We start from the raw sequence: 11,833 nt of genomic DNA, 5'->3' as shown, positions 1-11,833 counted from the left end.
AGGAGGGAAAAGGGAAACACATGATCAGGGTGGAAACTTTGGGATTGGCACAACAAGTTCAGGCTAAAGTCAATTTACTGAACAATGAAGGTGTAAAGAAAAGTGTTGATCACAGTTTTGTGATCAGGAGTCAAGATGTGGGTTTTGTGGTTAACAAGAACCTGTGGTGGCCCTGAAGTGCAAAACACAACAGCAAATCAGACAACAACGGCAAAAGAGAAAATACAACACAAAAAGAGAAAACACAACACAAAAAGAGAAAACAACACAAAAAGAGAAAACACAACGACAAAAGAGAAAACACAACGGCAAAAGAGAAAACACAACACAAAAGAGAAAACACAACGGCAAAAGAGAAAACACAACACAAAAAGAGAAAACACAACGACAAAAGAGAAAACACAACACATAAAGAGAAAACACAACACAAAAAGAGAAAACACAACGGAAAATCAGAAAACACAACGACAAATTACTAAACAACGGCAAATCAGAAAACACAAAAGCAAAAGAGAAAACATAACACAGAAAGAGAAAACACAACACAGAAAGAGAAAACACGACATTAACCAAACCGGAAAAGGTAGGTACCCTCGGGCGACATGAATCGTCGCTGATTGGACAAAAGAACTGGGGTCTCATTTATAAAACTGTGCGTGGGATCGTTACTAAAAGGGTACGTACGCCCAAAAGCCAGGTTTTGCGTGCACCAGTAAATATTCAGATTTATAAAACCCTGCGTACGCACACTTGCAGGCAAACTTCCCTTTATAAATCACAGAGTTCCTACAAGTGTGCGCAGCTGAATCCGCTTCATGTTCCGCCCTGTACACGCCCTGTTTTAACCCTAGATGGTCAATGCAAACCACCACATGAATGCGATCTGCATGTCAATGAGCCTGACGTGCTGTTGTTCTGTCGGTGTTGTGAATTAGCTGCAGGTGTGAAAGTGGCGACGTGACGTGTTTCTGCAGCTGTTAACGGCGTCAGCGGCTCAGAGCGCACGCGGTGTTGTTTTGGTGCGCTGCCCTCTCTGATGCTGGACCCGGTTCGGCACATAGTTACAACAAGGACAACAGTTCTAATCTGAAACGAGTTATTAACCAGTCATCATGGTCTCCCTCTCCCTCCTTTCTCCTCCCGCGGTGCCGTGATGCAGAATTACATACGCACGGGGCTCACCACTGTATTATTTACAGTAATTAGACTGATCGATAAAACTTTGAATAATTAGCAGAATCAGTTACATTCTGAGGAATGATCAAACATGACACTTCTCTTGATAACAAGAAAACAGAATGTAACAATTGTGGGAACGATTACTGGATTTTTTTCCCCAGGGTTTGAGATTGAATTGACTCTCGTCTCGATCATATGTTCACAGTATCATAGGAACATAGTAGGGCTGTCAAACGATTAATTTTTTTAATCGCGATTAATCGCATTTTTTCCATAGTTAACTCGCGATTAATCTCTATTAAAAATATTATATATGGCGCTTTGGACTTTCAACACTCCAAAGTGTTATAATCTCTAGACAAACAACTTTTAGACCAGACCTAGTAGGCCTACCTAATCATAACACATGATGCATGAAACTCACACAGAATTGAAACGAATTGCATCCAGTGGAAATTGCCCTTTACTTTGCTACGTCTCTGCCTGGCCATGTGCATTTGTTGACAACAGACGCTGTCAAAAAATCAATACATCGCCACGTGCATTTGTTGACAACCGATGCCGTCAAAAAAATCAATACATGGCCATGTGCATTTGTTTACAACAAAGCCGTCAAAAAATCAATGGATGGAGCTGTGGATATATGTTAGACTGTGTATATTTAACTTGAAGGTGGCTTACCGCCACCTACTGGACTGGAGGTCCCACACTCCAGTCCTCCAGTCCAGCAGACAGAGGACAAAATGGGCCGCGATTAACCGCGATTAAAAAATTTAATCGCGTTAATTTTTTTAATTAATCTCATCGCGATTAACGCGTTAACTCTGACAGCCCTAGAACATAGTTATTTACACCATGTATTTATCCCATGCAGCCGCGCCTCCTCTCCTCCTCCTGTGCTCTGGGAGTGGACAATATGACGGAGAGACGGTGGTGATTAAATATAGAGAAGAAATTTTGATTTTGAATTTTAAGTTAGATTCTAAGAAGATGTTTCTGAAACACCAGTCCGATGCAAAATAACGCTGTTGAATTAAATCACCGTGGCAACATGGATCTAACGCATACGGGTTGAAATTAAATGTGTGACGGCCGATAATAAAAACATAATCGTTCTTCTCAATCATCATTTCCTGAGTCTGACTTCAGTTCACCACCACACCGTCTGTGTCGCCAATTCCCCTTTTCCTCCAAACCATGCGTACGCATGGCTCAGAGTTTGCTTAGAGCTGCGCACATTCTCCCGTCAAGTTTGTTTTTTATAGATCACAACCTTGGCGTGAAAAGTCACGTACGCCACTTTCAGCCCCGTTTTGTGCGTACGCAACGGTTATAAATGAGACCCCTGGTCCGTGCTTTGAACCGGAAAAGACGGGGTTTGTACGGAAGCGCATTGCATTCACTGGATAATGATAATGTGTTTTCTCTTTTTGTGTTGTGTTTTTTCTTTTTGTGTTGTGTTTTCTCTTTTTGTGTTGTGTTTTCTGTTTTGCCATTGTGTTTTCTCTTTTTGTGTTGTGTTTTCTCTTTTTGGGTTGTGTTTTCTGTTTTTGTGTTGTGTTTTCTGTTTTGCCATTGTGTTTTCTCTTTTTGTGTTGTGTTTTCTCTTTTTGGGTTGTGTTTTCTGTTTTGCCATTGTGTTTTCTCTTTTTGTGTTGTGTTTTCTCTTTTTGGGTTGTGTTTTCTGTTTTTGTGTTGTGTTTTTTCTTTTTGTGTTGTGTTTTCTGTTTTGCCGTTGTGTTTTCTCTTTTTGTGTTGTGTTTTCTCTTTTTGTTTTTTAGTTTTAGTTTTAGTATGTTTATTTCGGTCTCATAAAAACAAATACAGTAGACAAATATAAAGGTATAAATACAAAACAAAATAAATCAGAACAAAAAACACAACAAGCAAATCAATTTACTTTTGTGTTGTGTTTTCTGTTTTGCCGTTGTGTTTTCTCTTTTTGTGTTGTGTTTTCTCTTTTTGTGTTGTGTTTTCTTTTTTGCCGTTGTTGTCTGATTTGCCATTGTGTTTTGCACTTCAGGGCCACCGTAAGAACCAGTAAAACGTCTTTCAACCAGTTTATCACTGCTTATCAGGGACAGTTGTGAATATTATTAACTGCATATGTGTAGTTGTGAACTAAAGTAACAGGTCTGTCAGCAAGATTCAAGATTGTACTGTAGAAACATTCAAGGGTTGAGTCATCGAAAAGTTATGACAACAATTCATTCAACATTGCTCAACAACAAAGTGATTTAAATTTCCTGAACCATGTCGCCTCCTGCTGGTCAAACTCTGGTATTACACACACTGCTCTGTTCATTTAACAGGCACAAGAAGCAGCTGAGTCAGTATAATGTCTCTCATTGTCAAGTCCTGTGTGTTTTTTGTGACTGATAGTTAATAATTAAAGTTACAATCCCACAATTAAACGTATATAATAATTTAAAAATATACATGCTTAGAGTAACGTTACTTTTACCAATACCTATGTTCACATAGAGTCTTAAACTATTTAACTTAAAACCTATTAAAATCCAGAGTCCCCCATTTGGGGGACTTGAAGACATGCATAACAATAACAGAGCCCCCAGTGCACTGATTATGAAAGAATATGGTCATATTATATGTCAAATTAAACAGCAGAAGCTGGGCTACAACGTGTAAAAACCATGTTTATATGACCCAAACACTACTCAAACAAACAACTAGACATCAAACTTCATAAAGCACCTCTGTGTGGACCCAGTCGCCACATTTCTGGCTCGTATACAACTGTACATTATGCAAAACACATCAGCGACCTCTCATCTGAACGTGAACATCGGGGCGTCCCTCAACAACCACGGCTAACACAGCAGCTAGCAGCAGCACGGCAGAGGGAGAAGACAACAACCAGCAAAGTCGAGCAAAAACAGACACTGCGTGGCCAAAACATGGTCGTACATTTGCTCTTACCTTTGCTGTTTTGCCGTGAAAAGGTTGTGTTATGGGTAAATCCACAATATTTCCAGTTGAACTCTGCCTAGTGTTTACATCTGAACTAGCCGGGCCGAAATACGACGGCTCTAGGACCCTACACGGAAGCCTGCACGGAGCCTGACGGAGCGCATACAACCCCACGTTGGCCTGCACGTGGATCTGCTGATCTGATTGGTTCATGGCTGTCACATGGCTGCCAGTGCGGCCAATCACATCGACCTGGGTCTAGCGTCATTCTCTGCTCTCTAATGGTCACAATGAGCCGCCACTCGGTCTTCTCGCGTGGGGGGGGCCAAGATGGCGGCAATGAGGTAGACGCTATGACGGAGCTTTCCTCCAATTTTTAAGAAAAAAACATCAGACTTCTACTCTAACTGCTTGCAGTTATGTCAAAAATCTCCTCAATCATCTCCTCAGCTAAACGAAAAAGTGAAGGTCTTCTACCTGTTACTCCTACAAAAACGTTCACCGCGAAAAAAGGGAAAATGGAACAAGAAGCGGCAGACAACATCGTGGCTACACCATAGACTGTAAAAAGAATGGACGTAGCGTCCGTGACGTCACCCATTGGTTTTGGGGAGTTGTTTTTGTGACTCAAATATGGCGGCCTGAACAGCGCCATGTTGGATTGGCCGGCCGAGAACCCGCCCACTGGCCTCGAAGCAGCTGTCCACGGAGCTGCTCGGACCTGTCACTCAACGTTTCCGCGCCCTAATTGGTCAGAGTCTTAACCTTATAACAGTAAAACGGTAGAGTTAAAAAAAAATTCACCCCCCTCAGAGTGTGTGCGGGGGTAGAAACTATCGATTGAGACGAAAAAACGTTCTGACACCAGGCTTTTAACATGTTTACTGAGGATGTAAAGTCGGCGATTTTAACATGGGGGTCTATGGGGAATGCTCCCTTCTGACACCAGCCCCCAGAGGAAGCCGAGGGGATTGCAGTTTTTTGAACGCGGAAGTGAGCTTCACTTCTCAGACCGACAACTGCCCCCTTGGGCTACACTCAAGCTAGCTATCGAGAAGCAAGGCTCTTCAATTGGAAAATCTATTGAGGAGCTGAAATCTTCTATCAACTTCCTCTCGGCTGACATCCAAGAAATAAAAGGTACAATACAACACACCACAGACCGAGTAAACAAAGCTGAAGAAAAGATTCAAACTCTGGAGAACAAAGTTTTGGAATTGGCGCGTTACAAGAAAAGATGGAACCTGCGCCTGCGCGGGCTGCCCGAGGAAGAGGGGGAGACGGTGAGAACGAAGGTGATCGACATCTGTCAAAACATAGCTCCGGGCTCTAAAGAAAAGTTTTGGGAGGTAATTGATTCGGTTCACAGGCTCGGCAGAAAACGCCCAAACAAAGAACAAGCCCGCGATGTCATCATACAGTTCTCCATGAGACATTTCCGTGACATGATCTGGCAGACGTCCAAACACTCCGAGTACCTGAAGCAAAGAAATCTCCGCTTCAAAGAGGATCTTACTCCGGAGGATCGTGAAAAACGGAGCCGACTGTGGCCGTTAATACAGCAAGCCCGCCAGGAGAAGAAGCTCGCTTTCTTTGTAGGAGGGAGAGCCTTCGTGGACAACAAGGAGATACACTGATGTTCTGATGTGTGCACCTGATCTGAATCCTGCTAGGAGGATAAGTTCTGCCTTCTACTCATAACCAACCTTCAGGTTATCGTTACTGTTGTTTTATTCTGTTGAATAATTTCTTCTTTAAAGTTTTTTTCTGTTAATGCTCGAGGACTGAGAGATATTACTAAACGAAAGGCGCTTTTTCTTTATGCAAAAAACTTTGATGCAGACTTTTGTTTAATTCAGGAGACTCATTCTGTTGATGAAGATCATAATTTTTGGAAATCGCAGTGGGGAGAAGACCTGTGGATGTCACATGGAAGCCAACGCTCTGCAGGAACATTAACTCTTAAACACAAGTTTAATGGGAAGATCATCTTCACTCAAGCTGACCCTTATGGACATTATATTCTTACAGTTTTCTCTTACAATAACCAATTCTTTCTACTTGGTAACATTTATGGTTACAACAATGTTAGAGAAAATAAAGCCTTACTTGACATTTTAAACACTAGCATAGACTCTTTGTCAAAAAGGTTCTCTGATATAAAAGTTATATTAGGTGGAGACTTTAACATTACTATAAACGATGATATTGATAGATGGCCTCATAAACATAAAGAGAACTCCATTATAGTTGATTTTATGAGTGACACAAGCTTGATGGATATATGGAGATTCACTAATCCAAATGCAAAAGAATTCACCTGGAAAAACAAATCTGGCTCTTTACAGTCAAGAATAGATTTTTGGCTAATATCTGAATCCCTACCCTACTCTTTCTGCAAAGCTGAAATAACTCCAACCCCGTTAACAGACCATAAAGCCATTTCTTTGTTTTTAAATATGTCTTCAGATAAAATAAACAAGAGAACTCCTGCATATTGGAAGCTTAATAACTCTATATTAACTGATGAATCTTTAATTGTAGTTATTAAGAACAAGATAAGTGAGTACCTACAAATGGCTGAAAATGAAGGGCTTTATGGAAAATACTGGGAGCTTTTAAAGTTTGAATTAAGGAAGCTTTTAATGGAAACGGGTGCAAGTATTAAGAAAAATAAGAAAAATGAAGAAAATAACCTTATGACTGAATTAATTTCTTTATCCTCTATATTACCTGAAAATCTATCTGAGAATCAGAGAGTTCGTTTACAAGCTTTACAAATGAAATTAGATCAGTTATATATTAATAGAGCAAAAGGAGCATTTATACGCTCAAGGGCTAAGTGGATAGAGGAGGGGGAGCAAAATTCCAGCTATTTTTTTAAGCTAGAAAAACAAAGGCAAAACAAAAATGGTATAACTCAGCTCTCATCGAACGGAACATCTATCAGTAACCCTAAAGACATTGCAGAAATGTGTGAACAGTTTTATAAAACTCTCTATGAGTCTAATTTATCAATACATGAACTTGAGAACTTTTTTTACTCTTTAAATAACATTAGGACAATTGAAAATGGTAGTAAAGAACTATGTGATGCTCCAATCACTATTTTAGAAATTAAAGATGCTATTAAGAAACTTAAAGGGATAGTTCAACATTTTGGCAAATTGGCCCATTGCCATAATTGCTATAGTCATAGCAGTAGGTTCGTTACCTTTAATTGTAGGTGTAAGCTATTTTTAGTACAGCGGAGCGCAGCAGCAGGCTGCTCAGAGCTACGCTATGGAGGCTAAGGGAATTTCTTGGTTTCCCTCATTAAACTCATCAAATACAAAATCCCAAAACTCCACAGTGCTTTTGTAGACAAGTTGTGAGCTGCACAACCACCACGCTATGAGATAATGACGGAACGATACGAAACGGAGCCGTTTTCGAGGTAAATTCATACAAAACCGCTGATGCGCGTTGCGTTCAGGGACAGTTTTTCAGCAAGCAGTCTCCGTATTTACCCTGTATTTACCTCGAAAACGGCTCCGTTTCGTATCGTTCCGTCATTATCTCATAGCGTGGTGGTTGTGCAGGTCACAACTTGTCTACAAAAGCGCTGTGGAGTTTTGGGATTTTGTATTTGATGAGTTTAATGAGGGAAACCAAGAAATTCCCTTAGCCTCCATATCGTAGCTCTGAGCAGCCAGCTGCTGCGCTCCGCCGTACTGAAAATAGCTTACACCTACAATTAAAGGTAATGAACCTACTGCTATGACTATAGCGATTATGGCAATGGGCCAATTTGCCAAAATGTTGAACTATCCCTTTAAACTGAACAAATCCCCTGGTGTAGATGGGCTGACAGCTGAATGTTTTAAACTTTTCTCAGCAGAGCTTGCCCCCTTTTTGCTTAATGTTTCTATTGAAAGTATTAATAATGAAGTTCTCCCACCTTCTCTATCCCAAGGTTTAATTACATTAATCCCAAAGCCCCAGAAAGACATCTTAATGTTGGACAACTGGCGTCCTATTTCCTTGCTTAACAATGATTATAAAATTATTGCAATATGTTTAGCTAATAAATTTAAAAAAGTCCTAAATGACATCATTGATGAATCACAAAATGGCTTCATGTCAGGAAGATATATAATTGATAATATAAGACTTGTTCTTGATATATTAGACTATTCCGATTTAGTAGTAGATGACAGCTTTATTCTTTTTTTAGATTTTCACAAGGCATTTGACTCTATAGAGCATGAATTTCTGTTTAAAACTCTTGATCTTTTTGGTTTTGGAGAACACTTTAAAAAATCAATACGCACCTTATATGCCTTTGGGAATAGCTCTATTAAATTGCCTCATGGAACTACTAAAAGATTTGAAATTAAAAGGGGAATCCGTCAGGGATGCCCTGTCTCCCCATACTTGTTTTTACTTCCTATGCAAATCTTAGCCAACTACATTAAGAACAGTAGTCTAAAAGGTATCTCAATAGCAGGAAAAGTCATCTCTCTGAGTCAGCTAGCAGATGACACAACTCTCTTTTTACAAGATAGATACCAAATTGATATTGCCATAAAACTATTAGATACTTTTTCTGCAGCCTCTGGACTTAAACTCAATCTTTCTAAATGTGATCTGCTTCCCATCAAAACTTGCAATGACAGAGAGATCTCAGGAATCCCTGTAAAGTCTAAAATTAAATACCTTGGTGTTATTATAATAAAAGACCCAGTTATGAGAATGAATGAAAACTTTAATCCATTAATTACTTTACTGCAACAAAGATTTAACTTATGGACTCAAAGAGACCTAACTATAACTGGTCGAGTCCTGCTCTCCAAAGCGGAGGGCTTATCTAGACTTGTTTATGCGAGCTCATCTCTTGAGGTTTCAAATGATTATCTAAAAAAATAGACAAAGCCTTACTTGATTTTATTTGGAAAAAAAAAAGTCATCTAATTCGAAAAAATGTAATGTATAATAAATTTTGTAATGGTGGATTCAATGTTTTAGATTTTCACACCTTACACTCCACCTTCAAAATTAAATGGACTAAAAGATACCTATTACATCCAAACTCTTTATGGAACTTTATTGCAACACATGTCTTTGATGCCTTAGGTGGTCTTAATTTTTTAATAAGATGTAATTATAATATAGAAAAGCTTCCTGTGAAACTTTCTAACTTTCATAAACAGTTACTCTTATGCTGGTCCTTGGTATACAAACATAATTTTTCTCCTCACAAATACTATATATGGAATAACCAGGATATATGTTTCAAACATAAATCATTATTTTTAAAGAAATGGGTTGATAATGGCATTATACTTGTCTGTCAGTTATTTAACAAGGAAGGTCAACTGTTTTCTTATAATGAATTTCTGTCAGAGTATACGTTTCCTGTGCTGCCTAGAGAATTTGCTATTGTTTTTGATGCTATTCCCTCAGGTATTAAAATTCTTTTATCCTCTACAACCAGACCTCCACCAACATTCACCCTCCAAATTATTCAAACAGACATATATATTGGGAACTCAGATCCTTTTTTGAGTAATAAAACAAATAACAAATGTATAAGGGAATTAATCCAAAGGGACATAATTAGTAAACCTGCCTCTGTATTTGTCTGGAACAATTTGTATTTTGAAATTGACTGGGAAAAAGCATGGTTACTACCTAGGAAATTTTTTGTTTCAAATAAGGTGCGAGAAGTGTCTCTGAAAATATTGCACAGATGTTATCCTGTTAACTCAACTATTGTAAAATATATAGCACATGTTGATCCTCTCTGTTCCTTCTGTCATCATACAGATGAATTGCTATGTCATCTCTTCTGGGATTGTCCCTTCAGTCAAACCTTCTGGTGCGACCTCAACCTTTTTTTGAATAGAAAATTAGATACCCCTTTTAAAGTCAAAATTGAATTTATTTTATTTGGTCTTTTTGATAAGAAAATACCCACAAATAAATTATTTATTATCAACCTTTTTATTCTATTAGCAAAATTCCATATACATACCAGCAAATATACAAAACAAAAACCCAACTTTTTTATCTTCGTCTCTTACTGTAAATCATATCTGGACACACTTAATTTTTGCAAAAACTCCAAAGCTTTAAAAACTTTAGCCTTATGTAATGAATTTGATTTATTTTAATTTATTTATTTTCACTTTGTTGCTCTCTTTATTTGATTCATGCACTATTGTCATTATTATGTTGTTGTTGTTTTTTCTCTTTTCTTTGTTTTGTTATTTTCCCAAAGTGCATTACCTCGAGCATTCCGTGTTCTTATTGACAGTTGCCTTGTACACTACTTTGTGTAAATAAAGTTTATAAAAAAAAAAAAATGAGCCGCCACTCACTCGAATCGACCACTCCGCTGCAGAGATAGAGGCTGAAAGCCAAACCCACCCAAATAAGCTGCAGAGTGCAGCAGCACGCAGAGACACTGAATCAGAGACGTTCTAATATGAGAAGACTAGAAGGACTTTGCACTGAATCCACTATGTTAGTTATTTCCAATCGGTTCCAGTAGATTTATTTTCAGTTAGTTTATCCAAATTGTGTGAAAATAAAGATTAAACAATAGTTTATAGTAGCAGGTGGTTCCAAGCTGTGCCAAAAATGGACATTTTGGAAAGTTCGCCTGGATATTTTGTAGTAAAATCTCAATAATTTTGTCCTGCTTCAATTAATCAGAATCAACCACTGCAGAGACAATGTTCACATGTTGTACAATGATTTTATAGAGAGTTTGAGCTTCATCAGCATTATTCTAAAGGGCACTCATCAAAAATATGATTTTTTTTAGGCGAATATTAATTTTATTAATTTTTTTCTGTGTGTCATCTTCATTTACTCTTCACCAGTAACAGATATACTGAAATTTACACATTTCAGCAATTCCTCATTTTTTTCCCTTTACTATGACACCAAAAGTATTCAAATAGACCTTGTGGTTGCAGAGATATACTCATTTTATTATGGATATATGCAATTTTCGAGAAAAGGCCTAAAAAATAGGCTGGATTTTATGCACGTTAAAGTCATACAGAAGCATGACATCAACACATATAAATCACATTCTGTCCTACCAGTTGCGTCTTTGGATGATCAGGAGCTGTGGTCGTGGTATCTCTTCAGGAACAGGGGAGAGAAACAACTGAGCTCTTACCAAACATTTGAATGCCATGCACTTCCTGTGGGTGCGCAGGTGAATACGGTCCCAAGAACACTTCCCGAGGAGCTGGCTCCACCAACTCTGTTGCATGGTTGCCCCCTGCAGGTTGGAGTGCTCAGTGCAACTTGTAACCATGAATTGACACAACACTCATGTAAATTATGAACATTATAGAAGTTGTAACACAGGACGTGACAGCAGGAGGACAGGAGATGAAATGAAAAGACAGAGACAGTCCGGCTCAATAAAAATAATTCATTTACAGTGGCATGAATCATAAATTAACAAGTAGCATTGGCAAAAGCAACATTAGAGTCGACAGCTTGTATAAAGTGGTGTGAACGTCTGGACTTCTGCATCAAAAAACACTCACACTCTGGATGGACTCAGTGATTATTTGTTCACTAAACTCACTTGGAGCCAAAAGCCAGAGCCAGACAGTCAGTGGTTCTGTACTTTCAGCAGGAGGACGGCGCCCTCTTGTGTTGAGCATCAGTTATCAGATTTTAGTTAAATCAGACAAGTCTGTAAAATGACTCTTGT

At 38.6% G+C, this 11,833-nt stretch overlaps 1 protein-coding gene and 1 pseudogene across 2 annotated transcripts in view; both read right to left on the bottom strand.

Moving 5' to 3' along the window:
- Window positions 1–11,309, bottom strand: part of LOC146969950 (tripartite motif-containing protein 16-like) — a 13,817-nt gene extending 2,508 nt beyond the window's left edge. Inside the window, exon 1 of the mRNA XM_085804770.1 lies at window positions 11,205–11,309. The gene's annotated coding sequence lies outside the window, so the exon portion shown is untranslated. The remainder of the gene's footprint in view (window positions 1–11,204) is intronic.
- Window positions 1–11,833, bottom strand: part of LOC146969949 (tripartite motif-containing protein 16-like) — a 19,238-nt pseudogene that overhangs the window by 4,880 nt on the left and 2,525 nt on the right. The gene's annotated exons all lie outside the window — the stretch shown is intronic.

The sequence above is a fragment of the Trachurus japonicus genome, chromosome 17, assembly GCF_045865225.1.
Source record: "Trachurus japonicus isolate A0001 chromosome 17, Traja_1.0".
NCBI lineage: Eukaryota > Metazoa > Chordata > Actinopteri > Carangiformes > Carangidae > Trachurus > Trachurus japonicus.
Note: the sequence above shows the minus strand (reverse complement) of the source record. Positions and strands in the feature narration are given on the sequence as shown.